General features: G+C 46.5%; 1 non-coding gene across 1 annotated transcript; it reads right to left on the bottom strand.

The window, feature by feature from the left end:
- Positions 1–109: 109 nt before the first annotated feature.
- Positions 110–182, bottom strand: TRNAM-CAU (transfer RNA methionine (anticodon CAU)). Its single transcript has one exon. It is a non-coding gene; the product is annotated as a tRNA-Met (tRNA).
- Positions 183–7,315: the final 7,133 nt, after the last annotated feature.

Genomic DNA, 7,315 nt, shown 5'->3' with positions numbered 1-7,315 from the left:
TTCTGCCACTTGCTGCGATTCGGTTGAAATAAAATAATAATAAAACAATTCTGTATGTTGTGTTTCCCGGGAAATCCTGAGCGGAGGAGGAAAAGGAGGAAACCGCCACTGCCCCGTGTGAGGATCGAACTCACGACCTTCAGATTATGAGACTGACGCGCTACCTACTGCGCTAACGAGGCTCCTCGAGAAACGCCTTCCCGCGCACCGGCCTTCCCCCGGCCGCCATTTTGTGTCGCTCCTCTCTCCCCTCAGGCTCTGGAGTGGGACTTCGGGATTTAATTTTTTATTTAATTTTTTATTTTTTCTTTAAATCTCTTCTTTTCGCCATGTTCTGCGAAACCGACGCATTTCTGGAAGGTTACTCGACAGCCTCGTCCGGCTCTGCTGGCAGAAGAACAGAGCATGAGGGCTGCACTGACAACACACTGGCAAGGGAATTGAGTGATTTCGGTGAAATTGCAAAAGTTTAACTTTCTGCTGTGAGGAGCCGCTGGGATTCCTGCAGTGAAATGAACTCTGTGCTCTCAGTGAAGCGCTCAGCAGAAGGTCCCCTGTGATGCCAGGCCTGACCCTCATCGAGGCAGCAGTCACCATGACAAACATATCAATAAATAAATCGGCAGAAGAGAGGAAAACTGACGTTTAATTGAGGCAGAAAATCTCCAGACCTCACCCCAAAGAACCAGTGCAGGGAGGTGGTTCCCCTGAAGTTCAACTGGCAGCTTATGATGAAGAAACAGAGCTCTGAACATCAGGCCCACTGGGCAAAAAAAAAAAATACTTAGGTTATGTTGGACAGCCCCAGGGATTTTGCCAAGGGTCCAGTGGGCATCTTTTGCTAGACTAGACCCTGATTTCCAAGGATCTGCCTGGCCATGCATTGGGAATGATGAATCCAGGCTGCATGGTTTGTGGGATGGACAAAATGGGTACAGCATGAGGAAACACAGAGCTCCTGACAGCCTGGATGCCTGCATTCCCACCTCTGAGCCTGCCTGCAGAAGGAGGAGGTTGTTTTTAAAAGTGTGCTGATCCTCTGGGGCTGCTTACACCACCTCGAGTGGCCACGATGCTGGTTAAATTAAGAAAAAGCTGCTCCAGCCATCTAAAACCAGGCAGAAGGAGTCACCACACATCAGCCATTTGGGAAGAGGTCTGTAGCAGTTTTGGAATCACAGGGTTTTCCCCTTGTGTTACAATACACGCAGCTGGTACTCAGAGTTTTCTGACACAGTTCCTTGACACATCTGTTTGGTTAGGAACTGATGGATTCGTGGAGAGGACAGGGAAAGTCCTGATGGCAAGGATTTTCCTGTCAATGAAACAAAAGCTGCCCCCTGGTGACTCCGCCTCCAGCAGAAACTCAGCACACACAAGCTTTTCCCTTTTTTTTGCCTTTTCTGTTTTTATTGGACTCGTTTCTACTTGTCCTCTGAATGCTTCTTTTGTGTCTCATCACCTCTCCCTTTCCCTCACCCACCTGACCCCTCTGGCTTTATCCCACAGACTGCTCCAGCCCTCAGCAGTCGGACTTCCCCACTGACCCCAGTCCAGCCCATCAGGAATCCATGCCAATTCCCAGGGAGTTCCATCACTCCATGCCCAATTTCCTCCAGATCAAGAGGAAGAAGGGGAAAAGTCTGTCTGGATGGAAGGCAGCACCCAACTTTGCTCACTGGTGTGAGCAAAGCCCAGCACAAAGAACTGCAACAAAAACCCTGTGGGCTCTCAGGGTGACCACGTTTCTTTCCCATGGAGCAGAGTGGAGGAATCCCAGCCTCTCATCACATTGGAGATGAGAAACAATCGTTGTCACCACTCCAAGTTTCAAAACACAGACAGAAAAGGTTTCCAGTTCTTGCAGAGCAACAATCATTACAAGCAGAGTTTGGAGGATGAGCACAGTGATGCTCCTTGGGGCTCAGAAAGCAGAGGTTAGTGCAGAACGGGGTGCTTAAACTTGAATATAACTTAGAACTTCAGCATTTACCACTTCTGTCATCAGGCTATAACACTGGCGTTTCCTCCCCTGTGTTATTGAATCCATTATCTGAATCTTCCAGCTTTGTTTGCAGTGATAGGGAGACCATTAAAAGTGTGTTATCATCATCTCCCATCCTCTGTGGCTCTACCAAGTGTCTGAGCACCTTTGTAAACATCACCAGAATAAGAGCCCAGAGATTTCCAGTCCTGCTGTTTCAGGCAGCCAGCTTGCAGCCATTCTCATGGGACTCTTGAAAAAAGGATGTACCAGAAAGGGAAATTTTATTGGTTTATATCCCTTCAGCAATTAAGGAGCTGATGCAGCTCTTGCTATAGTCAATTAGTCCTCACTCTAAAGGGCTTTGGATTCATCCCAAAGTTAGTGCCCTCATTTTCTGTAATCCTGGAAGTGTTTATGCCTTCCCCTCCTCTGAGCAGGGATGAGCCAGCTGATGGCATATCCAGCCAATTATAACCTGAACAGCTAGGAGAGAATTATTTATTTTCCATTTAGCAGGAGGGACAGAAAAGCACGGCCAGGAAAGCCAAGACAGATGAACAAACCCTCTTTGCAAGCCCTGTTTGCCACACAAAGTATTTGCAGCATGTTTTTTTTGGCATAAGCCAGCAGTGCAGCTTCTGCTTTGTAATAACCACCATTGGAGGTTGGAGAATATTTCAATGGAAAGGTCAAAGAATTTTGCTTTTTTTGGGTTGGTGTGGTTTTTTTGTTTTGTTGTTGGTTTTTTTTGGTGATGTACATATTTTTATCTCATACACTTTTTATTTACTATTTTAAAGCTGGAAAGCAGCTCTTCTCATTATAATTTTATTTTTTCCCACCTTCTTCCTTTCTGCCTGGACACTGATCTCACCAGATTTTGCAGGATAAAATCAGGGAAAACCTAGAGCCCTGCAAAAAAATTATTCAGGAAGTGTTTTGCATCTTTTCTGCCTTAGAGCTGAGCCCTGTGCCCTCTCTTTACCAAGAAGGGGATGGTCTCTCTTCACCAAACTGTCCTTGCAGTGAGGTACCAGTGAATCTGTGGATCACCAAGGACCTTTTAACACTTCCACAAGATGCAGTTGCTTGGTGTTTTCCTTCTCCTTTGGCCATGGTCCAACCAGAACAATCTGATTGTGCCCAACATCTCTGACAGCTCAGTTCACAGGAGCATTATCCTCTTTGGGACAGATGATGGGACAGGCAGTGAGGTGTTTGGGGTGCTTGTGCTGGTGCTGAGCAGTGGTTCTGCAATTTCAGGCAGCTCACAGAACCCCTGCATGCCTCAGTTTCTCATGACATAAAGAAGGAGGATTTTGGCTGAAGTCATGAGCTACGTAGCACCCTGTTAATATTTGAACATGCATGGAATTGCTTAAGTCCCAGGAGTGTTAAAAATCAGTGGGATGCTGTATTATTCCACAATTTCCCTACTCTGCCTGCTGCACTCACACTGTCATTGCTGCTTGCCAAGGGGTTATGGATCTTTTTGAGTGAAAGGTAGTACATAAACATAAGTTATTGTTGCTTACACCAACTGATTTGCTGTGTTCTCTTGTGAAACTAATGGCCCCCATTTAAAATTTGATCCTGAAGCCAAAAAAATGTTTGCTGGAACAGCAGCAGCAGTGACTGATGTCAGGGTTATGGTACATGGCAATTATATCTTGGGCAACACTTCTTGCAAGGGGGGATGCAATGAATTTTTAGCCAAACGTTCTAAGAAAATTATATTTTTCTGGTAAAATTGCATAAGCCTCTTTGTTGATTTGGATTTGCCATCCAGAAAAGCATCTGTCTAATAATACTGCAAGTGTTGTATTCCAGAAGTGTTGTGAAATAGGTGGCCAGATAGAGGAGAGAAACATTGTTAGTGCTCCCACTGAGGGATGGGCTCATCTGTTGTTAGACCTCGGAGAGAACTCACTCAGGGAAAATGTTCCCTGGGAGGTTTATTTAGTTTAACTTTTCTCAGATTATGTTTTTATATCTCCACAAAAAGATGTTTTCTCATTTGGAGTCCTCCTAACTCGGTGACTCCTGCAGAGAAATTTGAAGTTCAGGAATTTATTCACAGGATAGTCATCATCCTAGGATGAAATTAAAACTTCTCAGGAGTTATTTTAAGTCATTGAAAACAGTTCACTACAATCTGATTCTACCTGAAAACCTCCAATAGTAGCTAGGTAATGGCTGCATATTGTATTAAAAAAATCAAGGCCCACACTGATCATTAGCTGAGCTAAATCAGTAAGAATAATTAATGACTAAGTAACTGAAGGAAGGTATTTGGATTCAGGTTTAAATGCAAGTTACTCTCAGCACAGTGTCCTTCATTTTATTTTATGGGGATATTCTCTCCATGTTTCTGGTGAATTTAATATTGCTGACAGCTGCTGAGCTAATAGCCCTGGACACTAAAATGCTGTCTTCCAGCAAGGCAGGGGAATAGCTTTGTCTCTACAAAAAAAAAAAAAAATCCTTTTGAGTACATCTTTTATCAGAGAAAAGAAGGGAAGGTTTATACACACATTTTGTTGTGATGTAGCTAATATGGAATATCACTTCTCTCTGGGGTTAGGGGTAAGAGGGAGTTTTTCCCCAGGGATATACTGTAAATATCAGCTGGGGTTTGGAATCACCATTTACACTGATTTTTTAACAAAAAACCCCAAACACCTTCTGGAAGATAAAGCAGTTTGGAAAGCTGTGTTTGGTTTGTTTTGTTTTCTTCAGTCTTAGGATTTAGTACATCCTTCTGTACAGAGAGCAGAAACAAGTACCTGAACAGGGACCCAAACCCAGTGCTCTAACCTGGTTTGTAAGTTTGGGGAAGTGATTTCTGTTTCATGAAGAATTAGGGCTGAGATTGTTTACCCCGTCCTTTTCCCTGAGATAAGAACAATTCTCCATGAACTGTTCAGCTGTGTTATTTATTATTAAATTGAAGATCCAGTGGTGGCTATTTCACTGCTTTCCTGGGCAATTTGTTGCAGTGCTCAACTGTTCTTACCCTTAACCCAGTGTCTAATTTCTGTGGCTTTTTCCAAGGAGTAAGCTCATTATTTCTTGTCTTAAACCCAGTGCATGCAGAGAAGAGCTAATTCCCTGGTGTTCTGCAGCAAAGAAACCTTTTGCATATTTGAAGACTATTTAATGTCTCCTCTCTCCTTCAGCCTAAATGCTTCATAAAGTGTTCTAGGACCAGAACAAAAACACTCTGCATTTTTCAAGAGCTCTCTTCCAGTGCAGCCACCAAAGTTTTGAAGCCAAAGCATTTTCCAGAGCAGCATTTCCTCACTGGGGATGGCTGATGGCACTTCAGCAGAGCTGATCCCAAAGGCTGTGTCCATGCTGTCATTCCAACTGTTCCTGACACCTCTCTCAAATCCAGACTCACCAACTGTCTGTGCACAGATATGGGGGGAAGGCTGAGATGAGGAGGGCAAGGTCAAGCCAGCCTCAGCGTGGATCTAAGTTTTCCTTCTCACAGTCCCTGCAGATTATTCATTTATGGAACATGTGATAGCCCAGCCTGTCAGCAGATACTCTGATTGTGGCTCTTCAGAAGCACCATATGGATGCTTTCAGCCTCAGCTGCTCACAGTTGGTAGCGTGGATGGAAAAACCACACCATAGGCACTGCTCAGTGTTGTTGGTCCTGCCACCAGGACACACCTGGACACCCCAAAACCAACGTGGTGTGGTTTCACCAGGGCTTCTCCTCCCCTCTGCAGCCCCTGTGGCAAAATTCTGAGAGCCTGGCAGGATTTCCTCAGCCCAGAAAACGAGGGTTTGGTTTTAGTTTTGCTTTGTTTTTTTTAAAGGCAGCCATTTATGAAAGAATGCTGTTAAAACAGAAATTTGGGATTACCAGTTTAAGTTTCAGCTGTATGAGCCTTCTGATGGTCATGCACTATGTCTCACCTGCTGTCCCTGGCCAGTGATGTGATGGATAGAGCACTCACAGACCTTAGGGCTGTTTTTCTTTCCTTGGTTAGTCACATCTTCAATGGTCTCATCCTATAATTAAACAGCCACTGGAACTGTATGACCCTGAATCACAAAATTAAGCAATGAACTCTCATTCCAGCACGTGAGCACAGCATCACTCTAATTTCAATGCATCGTTCCACCTAAAAAATTGCAAACCCCCTGATAATCTCTAAGGTTTTCCTTCCCCTACTCTCTGTAAGGACATTGCTGTCTGCAGCTCCTCATCCCTCCAGCCCCAGAAGTTGGATGCAAAGGTGGTGTGGCCCTATTGCTCCAGAATCATTCCTCTATTTCAAAACACGGTGCTGGGAACCTATGTGAGAGGAGGAGAAAGAAAGGCAGCTGAAAGTCTGCAGCCAACAGCTTGTGAAGGGGGAAAGAGTTGGGAATTTTTAATCCCAGCTCAGCATCTGCAGGATGGATGTGAGCAAACTCGGCCTGCAACTGAATTTTCAAAGCGAGTTGAAACACCTGCCCCTAAAGTTCTGTTCCCCCAATAAACACAAAACTTTGACACTGCCTCCTCGTCCTGGTGCCAGCCCCTGCGGGACGCAAATCCCTGATCTGGTGCCTCCACAAAGCTGATGGAGAGCAGGTGTGGGGGGAACATGGAGGGGTGGCCATGGCTGTGTGTCACTGAGGGGGGACACTGGCACTCTGAAGTGGCCATGGGCCTGTGTCACTGAGAGGGGACACTGAAAATGTGTTTCGGGGTGGCCATGGGCCCGTGTCACTGAGAGGGGACACTGAAAGGGCATTCTGAGGTGGCCATGGCTTGTATGTAGCTGAGGGGGGACAAAAAAAGTTTCTCTGACGCAGCCATGGCCCTGTGTCACTGGCAGGGGACACTGAGAGGGCACTGAGGTGGCCATGTCCCTGTGTCACTGAAAGGGGACAATGGCAGCACACTCAGAGGCAGCGATGGCCTTGTGTCACTGAGAGGGGACATTGAAAGAGCGTTCTGAGGTGGCCATGGCCCTGTGTCACTGAAAGGGGACAATGGTGGCACACTCAGAGGCAGCCATGGCCCTGTGTTGCTGAGAGGGGACACTGAGAGGGCACTGAGGCGGCCATGGCCCTGTGTCACTGAGAAGGGACACTGAAAGAGCATTCTGAGGTGGCCGTGGCCCTGTGTCACTAAGGTGGACACTGACCCTGGCCACGTACCGCAGCGGGTGACCACCGTCACCACTCTCATGGCGGCACCACGTCCGTCTATCGCCGAGCGGACACCCCGTACTCCGCTGCCTTCCCCGCAGGGACCGAGGCGCCGGGGATGGGCGCCGGGCGGTGTCTCCCCTCCCTTCTCTTCCCCATCGGCCACACTCA

This window comes from Heliangelus exortis, chromosome 13 (genome assembly GCF_036169615.1).
Source record: "Heliangelus exortis chromosome 13, bHelExo1.hap1, whole genome shotgun sequence".
NCBI classification, from domain to species: Eukaryota; Metazoa; Chordata; class Aves; order Apodiformes; family Trochilidae; genus Heliangelus; species Heliangelus exortis.
This window is presented reverse-complemented; position numbering and strand designations above follow the sequence as displayed.